The 15,985-nt window shown below is 36.9% G+C and overlaps 1 pseudogene; it reads left to right on the forward strand.

Annotated features, from left to right (window-relative positions):
- The first annotated feature begins 13,439 nt into the window (after nt 1-13,439).
- On the forward strand, nt 13,440-14,621 carry LOC140843763 (olfactory receptor 6C2-like; annotated as a pseudogene).
- Nucleotides 14,622-15,985: the final 1,364 nt, after the last annotated feature.

The raw sequence follows: 15,985 nt of genomic DNA on the forward strand, positions 1-15,985 counted from the left end.
GTGTGATCACAGAGACACGTGTATGCATGTGTGTGTGTGAGAACTAATGCATAGATCCAGCTCACATTGGTTGGATGCTTGTTCTGAGTGGGATCGTCCATCTGGGATCTCATTCCATCTCCCAAATGCAGTAGGCAATAACCTCCCCACTGTATAGATGGAAAAACCAAGGCATAGATGAGCTAGGGGGACTTGAGGAGAGAATATAAATCATAACTGTAAACTTCTGTTACCCTTGTTTACCACAGTCCCCACCACTCCCTGTTGCATAATAAAGTCTTGCTTCCAATTCTTTGATGGTATATGCCTTACCCTTGAGAGATTTGAGTGTGACACCCTTGGTCTGTTCCATCAGTTTGAGGGAAATTCTGTATGTACAGAAGGGTACCAATGGGCAGAGTGCCGATGGCCACTCTTCCTGCTGGTGGAATAAAAAGGAATAGTCATTTGTCACCCTTGTGATTTATTTGAACATAACTGTTTATCTCATGTCTTCCTCCCCTCTTTTTTCCTTTCCTTCCTTCCTTTTGTCCTCCCTCCTTCCAACCAGTGGCAAGCGCCAGGCCCAATCTGGGCAGAGGGCTGTAGCAGTGAATAAAGCAGAGTTCTTGCCCACTTGAGGCATCTATTGTCATGGGTGGGGTCTGGGGACAGACAGTAATCCAGGACCCAAGTATGCTTGTCAAGTGGTGATGAACACTGAGAAGAAGAAAGCATCAAGGGAAAAAAAAAATGATGGTTGGGGTTGTGTGCACTTTTGATAATAGCAATCAGGGAAGGCTGCCCCCACCAATCAGGGAAGGTCTCATTGGAGCAGAGACTTAAAGGAGCAAGGGGAGCGAGCTGAGCAAAAACCCAGATGAACAGTCTTCCAGGCAGAGGGGTGGCAAGTGCAAAGGCCCTGGGGTGGGAGCCACCATGGAATGTTGAGAAGTCATAGGGAAGGTCATCATGACTGGAGCAGTGAGAGGCAGGAGAGGGCATCTGAGATGTGGGGACGGTCATCTGTAGGCAGATGAGCTGTTCAATTTTATTCTGAGCAGAAGGGAAAACCTTTTGAGCATTAATTTGCTGCTTTGTTCATGATTAGTCAGCTGTTACCAGGTGGAATTGCAGCAGGAGCAGTTTTTAACTGTCGGGTTTGGCCTGAACCTGAGCCAAAGCCTGAGGCTGCATCTGTGAGTGATGAAGGAGTCCGTGGCAGTGGCTGGGAGGAGGAGGGGCTTAGCACTGGCCAGCTAGTGTTCTAAAAACCCGTGTCCTAGTGCGTGTTCTGAGAGGCCCCATTCTTGGATTTGCCAGCCCGAAGAGGAACTGGGTTGGAGAAATTAGCAAAGTGTGTCTTTGAATGTGTGTGTTTGTGGATTGTGTGTCCACATAGGGGTGTGTGCATATGTGTATACGTGTGCATATATTGATGTTGATGTGTTTGCACATAGATGTGCTCATGTGCATTGGTGTATTCTCGTGTGTATGTGTATGCACATTTGCATGTGTGTAAACTTTAGCAGGGCAGTGACCATGCCTGGGCCACCCGCTGGATCCCAATGGATGCCTGGCACAAAGGAGGGACTCAAATGTCTATGGCTGTATCTGTTGTTCGTCGGTGTCTGTTACCCAGGGGTGGGTATGGGGCAGTGGAGTGTCCGCATCAGGAAACATTTATTAAATGTCAGACTGTGTTGTGGGGCTGGGAATCATACCAAACAAGTCACACCCACCCGAGTGGTGCAGACCCTGGGCCGCTCTGAGGGTCACCTGAGCTTGTGAGAGGCAGAAGGCCGATGTGCAGATCCCCTGACTCTTCAGGCTCCTCCCTGGGGCCTGAGAAGCAGGTCTTTAGGAGTGGACAGGCCTGGTTCCTTTATGGGGAAGAGAATTTTGATCCCTTCTGGGAACTGGATCAAATTCCTGTGGCTGCTTTCCTGGGTGCACAGAGGTGTCTCCTAGAGCCGCCTTCCTCCTGTTGTGCTCTCTGTGGCCCTGGCCACCAGGGTCTGAGGCCTGTTCCGCCTGCTGGGGCAGCCCAGTGCTCTCAGCTCTGTAGCTGGAGGCTGGGTCATGGTGGCCCAGGGCACCCGACTCTGTCCCAGGCTTTCTTCTCGTTTTTAGGAATGAACAAATTCTGGCGAGGATGTGGAGAAAGGGGAACCCTCCTACACTGCTTGTGGGAATGTAAGCTAGTTCAACCATTGTGGAAAGCAATATGGAGGCTCCTCAAAAAACTAAAAATAGAAATACCATTTGACCCAGGAATCCCAATCCTAGGAATTTACCCAAAGAATATAATTTCTCAGATTGAAAAAGACATATGCACCCCTATGTTTATTGCAGCACTATTTACAATAGCCAAGAAATGGAAGCAACCTAAGTGTAGAGCAGTACATGTATGGATAAAGAAGATGTGGTACATATACGAAATGGAGTATTATTCTGGCATAAGAAGAAAAAAAATCCTATTATTTGCAACAACATGGATGGAGCTAGAGGGTATTATGCTCAGTGAAATAAGCCAAGCGGAGAAAGACAAGTACCAAATGATGTCACTCATCTGTGGAGCATAAGAACAAGCAAAAACTGAAGGAACAGAACAGCAGCAGACTCACAGAACCCAAGAATGGACGAACAGTTGCCAATGGGAAAGGGACTGGGTGGGTGGGTGGAAAGGGAGGGAGAAGGGGAATAAGGGGCATTACGATTACCACACATGATGTACGAGGGGGGAAGGGGGAGGGCAGTATAGCACAGAGAAGACAAGTAGTGATTCTACAGCATCTTACTATGCTGATGGAAAATGACTGTAATGGGGTTTGTGGGGGGGACTTGATAATGGAGGGAATCTAGTAACCACAATTTTGCTCATGTGATTGTATGTTAATGATACCAAAATAAAAATTAAAATAAAACATAAATTAATTATAAAATAAAAGGTTTTCTTCTAAATAAATAAATAAACTAGGGAGAAGGATAATTTAGTAAATAATAATGTTGGCAAGATATGCATAAAACACAACCCTTCTGTGCATTTGGTGAGAATATAAATTGGTGCAGCCACTATGGAAAACAGTATGGAGGCTCCTCAGAAAATTTATAAGTAGAACTACCATACGATCCAGCAATTATGTATACATTAGTAAAGACATAGAAGCAATGTAAGTATTCATTAATGGATGAATGAATAAGAAAAATGTGTCATATATAAATATACACAATGAAAAATTTTTCAGCCATTGTAAAGAAGGAAATCCTGCCATTTGTGACAATAAAGATGGATCTTGAGTTCATTATGCTTAGTGAAATAAGTCAGAGAAAGACAAATACTGTATGATCTCTCTTATATATGGAATCTTAAATAAATGTCAAAAAAGGAACTCAAAAATAAAGAGAACAGATTGGTGGTTGCCATAGTGAGGCTGGGGACAGGCCACATTGGTTAAGGTGCTTCCAGTTATAAGTAAGTCCTGGTGATGTAGCTTAGTTAAAAATACTGTATTGCATATTGTAGTAAATGAGCTCAGAGACCCGAGCAACTTTCCTGAAACTGGAGATGATTATCGACATTCTATAATCCTCGTATTACATTATTATTGTGGTGGTGGTTGTTTTTTTCTTTTTTTAGGGGGTGATAATAGCACAACAAGTTATTCCATATAACTGTTTGAAGACAAATACTTCAGAGAGATCTCTGCGTGTTTGAGTTAGTGTGATATGAGTATGGATTCATAAGAAAAAGTGACTGGAAGTTAGTATAAAAATTTTGATACCAACTATTTTCAATTTTGGAGTTATAAAAGTTCATGTGTTTCAGCAACCAACAGAAATGATGACTGACAGTCATAATAGTAAGATTGAAATGTCATTTTACATATATTTATGTTTGTGTTGTTTGAAATTTATTATGCTCTAGAAAACATATTTCACTTGTCTTTTAAACATTGGTAATGTGAGTGACAAATTTCTCTATTCGGTTAAGCATGTATTTTTCATTTTTGTAGAATGTAGTTTCTGGGACATATTTATGTACAAGAATATATTGGCATTTAAAAGAACTAAAACCTGATAGCCATGCAGAAATATGTTACCTATATATTACCTAAGAAGTTATTACATAAATACCTTAGAAAAATTAGAGAAATGGAGGTGAATGCAACTTTAAAATACATTTTATATATATTAAAATAACAAAAAAATACTTTTTAAAATTACAATAGTCTACCCTTATTCATCGGTTTGCTTTCTATGGTTTCACTTACCTGCGGTCATCTGTGGTCTGGAGGCAGATGGTCTCTACTTTGATGTACAGTCGGAGGAAAAACAGTAGCCTGTGTCACAGTGCCTGTCATTCACTCACATCACCTCCTCATGTAGGTGTTTGATCATCTCACACCATCATCATAAGAATATAATACAATCATATTTTAAGAAAGAACACATTCTTGAAAATAACTTATTACAGTACATTATTATAATTGTTCTATTTTGTTATTGAGTCTAGTTAACCTTTTATGATGTGTAATTTGTAAATTAAACTTTTTCATAGGTATGTATATATAGGAAAAAATATAATATACCTAGGGTTTGGTACTTCACTAGGAGTCTTAGAACAGATCCCACACAGTAAGGGACGAACTGCTGTATGATGACTCTCAATTTTAAGTGAGATGCACTCTTAATCCAGTCCTTTGAGGAAGGAATATGGAACTAAAGAATAATACAGTCAAAAAATATAATACAAAAAATGAAATATAGATATAAACATTTTATAAACTAAAATATAACACATGCCAGTTATAAAAAGTGCTAGATTGATACCTAAATTATAAAAAGAGCTCTAATATAGAGCAGAAGGACATAAAAATAATTCAAAAGGAAAATGAAGACCAAGGATAGGTAATTTGCCTAACAGCAAATCAAATTCAGCAGCAAATCTACAAATACTTATTAATTTCATCATATCCAAAATTAAGTGGTATAGAGATATTGGGAATGTTGTAAAGAGTTCCTACCCTTCATGCTTATTAAAAGCCTTGGAAAATGGCTATTCTCAAGTGGTGCTAAAATGTAAATTTCCAGTTTATTTTGTAAAATATGAAACATCTCAGTAAAAAATGCATATGAAATTATTTTTCTGCCAAGATGAAGTAGACTCCTTCCTCTCACATCCTCCCCCTTATAGTTAACAAATTAAACATGCATAGAAAGTCTCTTAAAGATGGAAATAGGTGGACGGCCTAGGGACCTTGGGACTTGAGGAGCAACATGGCAGTGAGCTGCCCCCATTTATTTATTGCCTTCCTTGTGGGCAATAAATTATAAGAGAGATCATACAGCATACAGATTATAGAGGTGGGTCACTGCAGAAGCCTCCCATCAAGAATCTCCTGCAGGACACTGATTTGTAAAAAATAAAAATAAGGTATTGAAGAAGAGCCTCATTCACATTGCCAGAGGACTGAGACAGGTGAGGCCAAGAACAAACCCCTTTGGCAATACTTACTCTGCTGCAGGGAAACACCAACAAATCCCTCCAACACACACCCTGGGTTTCAGCGGAGCCAAGAGTTAAGTCTACCCCCATCTGTCATGAAAGAGACTGTGAACAAAGCGGTACAATGTGACCTTCCATCCTACCACTCCCCAGGTCTATGGAAGCAAGTGTGATAAGTTTCAATCTCCACTCGAGTGATTTTGGTGAGGCCGAACAGGAAACCCGTCTTTCTTCCTCAGTATGGCAAATTAGAATGTTTTGCCACACCAGGGTAATTTGGGTCATGTCCAGTTGCAAGATAATCTTCTCCCACACTTAGCAGCAATGAGACTTTACAGGTGGTACAAGGTGAGGTTAGTCGCCACTAGACCTCCCCCCCTCCCCCACCCAACATGTCAGTAGGACCTAACACAGAGTTAGGCCTCCACCCATGTGCAGCATTAAAAGAGACTGAACACAGATATGTAATTTGGAGCTTATAAAAACATCACTTTCTCCCCACTACTGGTGTTAAACAGGTCCAATCTGGAATTTAACTTATATACCCACATGCTACCTAGTCAAAGAGACAGAAAGATGTACTGGGAAGTTGTCATAGTGACACTCTCTGCTCCCTCTTATAGTTATCAAATTGATCAGTTCCACCAGGAACAGATTTCCCCACTTCCTAGAGCAACAAAGTGGAATAAACTATCCCTCGTCATTCCCTTCCCTGGTGACGGTGAGGCCCAGCTGGGAGGTGATCTTAAGACTCTACGATCAGAGGCAGTGAAGCTATGAGTCACTCCCCATCTTTCACTGGGGTGGTGTCAGTGAAGCTGAGATGGTACCTCATATTCCTCTCCACACATCTGCAGTCAGGCAATATGATGTCAGTGCACAGTTTTACGAGTTTCGTGTTGGCAGAGCTGAACGTTAAGCTGACCATGAACACCCACCCAGTCCTCATGCTAAACCTCAACAAAGTGCCTTTTTAAAAAAGAAGATTAAAATGGATCTAGAGTCTTATAATACAATATCCATTGTGTCCAGGATATAGTAAAAAAATCACTTGTCACAGGGATAACAAGGAAATCACAACACACATGTGAAGAGGCAGCAAATATAACATTAGGATGAATCCGTAAAAATGTGGATTAATGTGACAAGGATTTTTAAAAGCCATGATAAAATGTCTCAACAGACAATAACAAATTCTCTGGAAACAAACATACACACATAATCTCTCCACAAGGAAAAAGAGATTATTTTTAAAAATAAAATTTGATTATAGTATTGTAAGTAAATAGCCAAGTTAAAAAAAACTTGCTGATGGGCTTAGTAGTAGAATAGATGATCACATGGGAAAGAATAGGTGACTTCAAGTATATGGTTACTCAGTTTGAAAACCAGAAAGAAAATAGAGAACTGAATGAGGAGAATTTCAGAGACCATTTGGACAATAACAGTTAATATCCCATAATCAGATTTCCAAGAGAGGAGAGTGAATGGAAATTCGAAAGTGTATTTGTAGAAATAATGGCTAAAAAATTCCCCAAGTTGGCAAAAGACATGGTATTATAATTACACTCTTGATTACTGTAAAGATTATGTTACCAACAAACCTACCCTTAAAGAATGTTCCAGATTTAAAAAGAATACTAGAAAATTTGTAGCTAATAGAACCGCCCCACAAGAAACACTGAAGAGAGAGACCTTGGGGATGAAGGGAAAGGACACTAATAATAACTTCAATCCACACAAATTAAGAGCACCAATAATAGTAAATACATAATATATAAAGGACAATGTAAATTATGTTTCTTTTTATGACACTTTTTTTGCCATCTGATTTAAGGCAATTGCATAAAGCAATAATAAAATTGTGTTGCTGAGCTTAGAATGCATAAAGATGTAATTTTTACAACAATAATACTACCAAGACAGGAAAATGGAACACTGTAGCATTTGAACAGTTTTGCCTACTACTGAAATTAATTTGGCTATTCAGAACTAGCTTGTTAAAAGTTAAGACGTTCATTGTAACTCCCAGCATACCCAAGAAAATAATTAAAACTTATAGTTAAGGAAACAAGGGAATTAAAATGAAATCACAGAAAAATATTGATTTAATGTATAGAGGGTGTAAAGTAGGAACAAAGGAACAAAAAGGTGTTAGACACATACAGACACACTAGCTAAATGGTAGACCTAAATCCTACCTTGTCAGTACTACATTTAATATAAATAGAATAAACTCTTCAATGAAAAGGTATAGAATCACAGAATACATTGTCAAAATTATCTAACTCTATACTATCTACAAGACACATACTTTAGATTCAAAACCTAAGTAGGTTTTAAGGAAAAGATTCACAAATAGATGCCAACCAAAAGATGCTGAAGTGCCTATATTAATGTCAGACAAAAAAAACACAAATGACAAAAATTGTTACTAGAAGCAAGGAAAAGTATTTTATAATGATAAAACTCAGAAAGATATAATAATTATTAATATATATTCAACTACCAAGTGAGCCCCAAAGACATGAAGCAAAAACTGACAAAAATAAAAGAAACAATATTCAAAAAATATTTGTGGGGAGCTTAAATACTGACTTTCAATAATAAATAGAAGAACTAGGCAGAAGATTATCAAGTGAAGATAATGAGCAACAATATAAACCAGTGAGACCTAATACACATCTATAGAACACTCCACCAAACAGCAAGATACACATTCTTCTCAAATGCACATGGAAATTTCCTAGGACACATCACATATTAAGCCATAAGACAAGCATCACTATATTGAAAAGGATTTAAATCACACAAATTATGACCTCCAACCACAATATAATACAATTTAAATCGATAAGTGAAGAAAATTTGAGAAATTTACAACTATATGAAAAGTAAACAAGATATTCCTAAACAGCCAATGTATTAAAGAATAAATCACATGAAAAATGAGAAAATACTTTGAGAAAATACTTTGAGATGAATGAGAGCAAAAGCATAAAATATCAAAACTTATAGGAATAAACCAAGACAGGAAAATGGAACACTGTAGCATTTGAACAGTTTTGCCTACTACTGAAATTAATTTGGCTATTCAGAACTAGCTTGTTAAAAGTTAAGATGTTCATTGTAACTCCCAGCACACCCAAGAAAATAATTAAAACTTACAGTTAAGGAAACAAGGGAATTAAAATGAAATCACAGAAAAGTCAAGCAGTGCATACAGAGAAATGTGTACACACAATAAACACACCTATTTTTTTTTAAAATGCAAGAGCTCAAATCTGTAAAAGAGCCTTCCACTGTAGGAAACCTCTAAAAGAAGAGTAAACCAAAACCAAACGAAGAAAATGTAAGGAAATCATAATACTTAAGGCAGAAATTAAAATAGGGGTTCTACCTTTTTTTAAAATTAGTGTTAGAATGATAAATGTTGATCTCTTTCCTTTTATTCTGAGTCTGTATTTAAAGTTGTTTTCTTGTGGAGAATCTCTTAGGAACACACAGAGGAAAAAAAGAATGTAACAGAAGAAATTATGAAGTTCCTTATGGGAGTCTTGTTTTTAATTCACTCATAATCATTGTCTTTTAATTGACCGGTTAGATCAGTAACATTTAAAGTGCTTATTCAGATCACTTTAAGTTTTCAAAGGCCCTTAGGGCAAAGAAAAGTGACTCAAAGATCAAGTGTTTGGCAAATATTTTTCCTTTTCCCAACACTTAATTTGTACTAAAGAATGTTTGGTGGCCTGTTCCCTGGTGGTTCCTGACCCTTCTCTTATTGTCCTACAATAATACAAAATTATATAAAGCTGAAGACACAATCAAGGATTTAGGAACAAACCAGGAATGATTGTTCTCTAAGTAGTATAAGTAATATAGTCACCATGAATATCTCAAACGTCCCCCAGGAACATCATGCAGATAATCTTTCCATCAGATCTTTCTTCTGTGCTTTTCTAAACCTTCCAGTGACCCTGTTCATTAGTTTCTCTGCCTATAGTGTTTCTTCTCACCGAATTTAGTTTTTTCCAAAACACTGTCTAATAACCAGAAAGCCTCCCCACACAAAGACTGTCCCAAAAACAATGAAAAAAAAAGGTGAGAATCCTCCCACATCTCCTTAAGTTTCTGAAGGCCCCTGAAATTCCTTGGTTCGTGGCATCATGATTCTAATCTCTGCCTCCATTTCACATGAATTTCTTCCCTGTATATTTTTGTGTATTCTTTCCTTTCTATAAGGACACCAGTCACCAATTTAGGGCCTCCTCAAAACTTTTAGCTCAATTACATCTGCAAAGACACTTTTCTATACAAGCTCATAATTACAAGATCTGTGGGTTAGTACTTAGTACTTTTTAGGGACTATTCAACCCACTATAATGATAAACTAGTTTATAAGAAGGGTGCCAAGACAAATTCACCAGGAAAAGAATACCATTTTCAACAAACAGTACTAGACAACCACATATCCACATGCAAAAGAGTGAATTTAGGCATCTTTCTCATGCAATAACAAATTAATACTCAAATTAATTAGGGAACTAAAAGTGAAAGCTACTCTTAGAAGAAAATAAAAATCTTTGCTTAGATTTTGGTTCCTTAGATTTTGTTCCAAAGTACAAGGTAAGAGGTCATTTGACTTCATCCAAGTTAATTATGTCTTTTGCCCAAAGGACACCATTCAGAAACAGGAAAACCCGCACTGCTAGAGAAAACATCTTAAAATCATATGTCTGGTAAGGGACCTTGTCCAGAAAAAGAACTCTTACTACTCAACAATAGGAAAACTCAATTTAAAAGACGGGCAAGAGATCTACCAAATTCCACACTAAACAAGATATGCAAATGTCAAAGAAACATATGAAAAGATGCCCAACATCGTATGTCATTAGGGGATTGTAAATCTAAACAAGAATGACATGCCTCGACATACCTTCTAGAATGCTAAAATTAAAAATTGATCATGTGAAGGTTTGGCATTTTTGTGTAACAACTGAAACTCTCCTACACTGATAATGGGAATGTGAAATGCTAAAGGCCCATTGGAAAATAGTTTGACAGGTTCTTTAAAAGTCAGAGGTACACCTCACTTATCAACTAACCGTTTCATTTCATCCCAAATATTTACCCAAGAGAAATGACAGAATATTTGCATACAAATCCAATACACGACTTTTCATAGAAGCTTTATTTGTAATAGTCACAAACTGGGAAGACCTCATAGGTCCACTAACATCGGCATACTACTCAGAAGAAAAAGGAACGAACTATTGACACACATGAAAGCAAGTATAAATTTAAATCCACATTTACTGATAGAAACCAGACACCCACCCCCCAAGAAAATCCCTGCATTACTGTATTATTTAAACTTCTACAAGAAAACAAACTAATCTCTAGTGGCAGAAAGTGTATGAGGGTTTGACTAGAAACGGAGGAGTGCAGAGCGCGAGGTCACAGGGGGCCACGGGGATGAACGAGGATGAGCAAGGACCCTTTGGGAGTGATGGGCATGTTCACTCCTCTGTGTTACTGTTCTCAGATGAGTGTACATACGTCAAAACCTACCGAATCATACACTTTAACTATTTGCAAGCTTTGTACGTTGATTTTCGTTCAATAAAGCATTAAGAAAAATAAGAAAATGAAATAACCTGTTAGTTCTCCTCTTTTCTCTGAGGACTTTGGCCCAGAACAGTCTTTGTTATTTATTTTGCTTTTTCCAAATATAATTACTGCGAAGATTCATTGACGACTTTTGAGTGTAAATCACCGAGGACCTCTTGTTTATTCATTAATCTGCAGCTGGAGCAAACTACAAAAAAAAAGTCGAAGTTTGTATTGCTCAAACCTCTGTCCCTCTACGAAGTTACTGAAATGCCGGCTCTTTCAAAGAAAAGAGGGTTTCTGCATTCCACTGCCATTAGGATCATGTTTATCTCTTGTAAGAAAATATTCTTTGACTTTCATGAGAAAATCAATCTAATTTGTTGGGGACCATTTTTTGGTATCAGAGAGGTTTATTTGGTTCAGAGAACCTGTGAGTGAGAACATGAGTATATAAGCAAAAGTGAAAAGAAATTCACACGAGAATTTATCAAACTTACCAATTTTAGCTAAGTTCCTTTAAGAATTACTGTATTTAAACAACTTGCTGAAGTTACCATTGACTGAGAGAAAAGTATGAAAAGTTTTGCAATATTAATAATATTTTCCTTTGTGAAATTTTAGCTACATTTTTCTCTGAGAGAAAAAGATTTCGCCTACCGACATCATAATCAGATAAATGAGATATATGTTATAACCCAGATACTTTGTAAAGCCTCTAAAATGTACATGAGATGTCGTAAGAGTAAATAGGTGGGTATATAATTAGGAATCCTGATATAAGGAATACCCAGAAACTATGTCAGTTACATCATCAACCTCCAGTTGCAAAAGACAAGCACCCATTGCATGTGTATGAGTGTATTTGTGCATGTATGCACATGTGTTTCTATTTCTTCCTTCATCACTGCAAAAGACAGGCTGTATAACATCATTCACTAGAAATCTCTGCCTCCTTTCAAATAGTCATTGTAAGATAAACAGAAAGCAGTGGTTATATGTCATTGTCAATTAGTTTATTGAATTGCACCTTATAATACTGTGTAATGTATTGTAAAAAAAAAAATTGAGCTTTGAGCAATGCCTATGCCCATAGAAGGTTGATTTGAGTAAGATGATGTAGTGATGCATATGCAACTTGAGAGATAGGAGAAAGAATGACAGGAGAGTAAGTGGACTGCAAGTAGAGGATTACAAGCACTGAAACACTATTTGAAAATTAAAACTTTCAAACCCCCACTATAAAACTAATTCTTGATGCCTGAGGAAGTTACTGTGGAGCAGTTTTTGGCATGAACTCAGCATCAAAAATCCATTATCTCTGTATTTAACTGTAAGAATGGAGACACAGTCAATAAAAACACAATTACTTTTAAGAAAAACCAAGGAAGAGAAAGCAATTGCAACTCTTGTCACAATTGTAAAGATCACTTCACAATGTGACTTAATAAAAATAGCTCTTTGTTTAAAAACAGCAAAGAAACACACAATTTTCTAGTAATAGAGTCAGAAATAAGAAAATTCAATAAACATATTCAGTGAAAGAGCAATATGAATTTAAGTCCAAATATGAAGAAAGTATCTTTGTGCATGCTAGGTAAAGTCAGGATATGTAAATTTATTCAGGAAGTATTCTTTAGACATTGACAATATACATGGGACTGTATTGTCATTACTGTCACAGTGAGAGAGACATAATCCCAAAAAACACATTTTATGGCTAAACATGATGTAGTGGCAAGCTTTGTTATTGGAGCCCAGGACTGGGTGTGTTGGCTAAGATAGTCATCAGAATCGCAGAAACCTTCCCAGGGGAAGTGATGCTTCACCTAAAAAACAATGATGTTTGGGGAATATAGGATAAAGTACACAAGAGAAGTGTTCACTGTGATACCTGCCACAGAACACATGGTCGACAAATGGAGCCTGGTAAGCACACAGGATAAGAGGGAAGGTGACCTACCACGGGAAAACCATGACTTCTGTTTTAAGAACATTGAGGTGGTCATGCACGTGATGCATACAAGCAGATATGTTTGGTAGGTGGTTCAATATATAAGTAGATATGTTTGGTAGTCAATTCAATATGCCAGAAATTACTCCTTACTAGAAACAGAAATTAAGTGTTCATTAAGTGACAGATGTAATATAAAGTTATAGGAATTGTGCAAAAAACAGTGACAAAGTGTATAGTCAGAAGTGAACAGGAAATAATAGGTCCAAGGAATTGAAACAGGCAAAAAGATAAAAGAAAAATACCATATGGGTAATTTTTAAGTGAATTTTTCAGTATATTCTGCATAACAGCTTGCACACTGAAAGAGAAATATAGAAGGAAGATGAAGGAAGAGTCCATGTGGTCCATTAAGGTTTAGCATTGCTCATAAGAAAAAATACACTTATCTGAGAGGAAAAATGGAAGATAAAAAAAAGAAGGAATAGAAGCTCCAAGTTCTGATCAAGACTCTAGAATAAGTCTACTTACATATCATGTATAATCATTTTCACTAAGACTGAACTGTTAACCAAAAGTATAACAATATGGTGATTTTTAAATTTAGCTCTGAATAGGGAAGAATTTGGAGGAGTCAAATGATATTTTTCGCTACCCATAAAAGCACACCAAAGTAGCAGATAAACTTAGTTATATCCATAGTACGATTTAATATATGTGAAAATATAGTGACGATAATACTGATACAATCAAATTTTACACAGATAATATAACCTGTATAATGATCTCTCTGAATTGTTGGGCATGCAGATTGGACAGAAGCCACTAGTGATGAAAAGCTATACAGCAACAACATTCATTCTGCTGGGACTGACAGATGACCCTGACCTGCAGGTCCGGATTTTTGTCTTTCTATTTCTCACCTACACACCGAGTGTAACTGGAAACCTGACCATCCTCACACTCACCTTTGTGGATCCCCCACCTTAAGACAGCCATGTACTTTTTTTTGCAAAATTTCTCCTTCTTAGAGATCTCATTCACAGCTGCTTGCATTCCCAGGTACTTGTATGACATAGCAACAGGTGACAAGATCATTGCCTATAATGCTTGTGTTGTTCAAGTGTTTTTTACTGACCTCTTTGCAGTAACAGAATTTTTTCTGCTGGCTGCTATGTCCTATGACCGCCATGTGGCCATTTGCAAACCATTGCATTGTGTGACCATCATGAGCAGCAGGGCTTGCAAGAGACTTGTTTTTTGCTGTTGGCTGGCTGGATTGTTAGTAATAACCTCCCCACTTAGTCTGGGGCTAAATCTGAAATTCTGTGACTCAAATGTCATTGATCATTTTCTCTGTGACGCCTCTCCCCTGATGAAGATATCATGTTCAGACACATGGCTCATGGAACAAACTGTTTTACTTTGTGCTCTGCTGACCCTTATTGTGACCCTTATATGTATAGTTCTGTCCTATGTTTATATTACCAAGACAATTTTAGGATTTCCTTCTGTCCAGCAAAGAAAAAGGCCTTTTCCACCTGTTTTTCCCACATGGTTGTAGTTTCCATCACCTATGGCACCTGCATGTTCATTTACATGAATCCTGCATCCAAAGAAGAAGTGACTATTAACAAAGTGGTTTCACTGCTCATTTCTTCCATTTCACCTACCCTAAAGTCATTTATTTATACACTGAGAAATAAGCAAGTAAAGAAAGCCTTCGAGGACTCAATCAAAAGAATTGTGTCATTCTTAAAAAAATAAAATAGCACTGAATAAATAGAGTTAAAATAAAAGGTGATTGTCTTTCAAACCTTTCTATTGAAGTTTATTACATTTATCTTTTAATAATCAATATTTCAATTGTTATACTCCTCATTTCCTCTTTAGACTTACTTACATTGTATCTTATTCAACTCATTTCTTTCCTTTGCTTTTTAATCCACCTCTTGTAGGAGATTTGTCTCAGTAAAGAAAATGGATGCATACTTGGTGTAAATTCATTTTAGATATACATGACCCCATGTAACTTAATTTTATAACATAACAAAAAACAGTTTCTCATGACACTGGTAACTTATTAGTGAAATAAGTAAATGATCACTCAAATGTTCATAAAATAGTACAAATAGTCAAATAAGAATTGAAATTTTATGATAAAATACTGAACGGAATAAATGAGGGCATTAGGAACCATTGAGAGAGAAGATAGTGGTACCTCTAATGGTCCAGAAAAACGCACAAAAAAAATATGCTAGATAAAATCTCACAAATATTCTTTTGAATATACAGGTAAGCATAAAGGTTAAAATGTAGGCAATCATAAGGTATCAGAAACAGAATTATTAGAAATGAGGATAAATAGCCTCATCTACAATCTGTGGATTCCCAAGAAAGGAAACCATGGGGAGGAGCAAGTTGTTGACTTATGGGTTACAGGGACTTGAGCTGAATGTCCATATGGAGGTGGGAGGTGAAGTGTCAGGATCCACGTGGTGAAAGCACATAAAACTAATAGAATAAAATAAATTCAAGACTTTAAAAGTGTGATTTAGGGGGAAAGAACTGCCCACTTTCATGAAAAAACAATTTCCTTAAGAAGGTCTTCTGTTCTTCTTGAATTACAAACTGTGGATGAGAAAGCGGGAAACATCATGATGTACTACTGTCTATTTAAAATGGGGCTTTATACTCCAAATTGTATAAAAACAATTTACTAATGCTACAAATAAAGAATTAAAAAATGAATACAAATATAAATCTCTGGAAGTAAGAAAATACATATGGAATGAGATAGAGATACTTCGTAACAATGCATATAAAACATAAAAAAGCTATACACAGAAGGAATAAAAAATTATGCAAACATTAATGTATCTAATTATTTTATAAAACAATAGAACCAAAATTAAAGCAATTACTGCTCATTA

The sequence above is a fragment of the Manis javanica genome, chromosome 10 (genome assembly GCF_040802235.1).
Source record: "Manis javanica isolate MJ-LG chromosome 10, MJ_LKY, whole genome shotgun sequence".
In the NCBI taxonomy this organism is placed as follows: domain Eukaryota; kingdom Metazoa; phylum Chordata; class Mammalia; order Pholidota; family Manidae; genus Manis; species Manis javanica.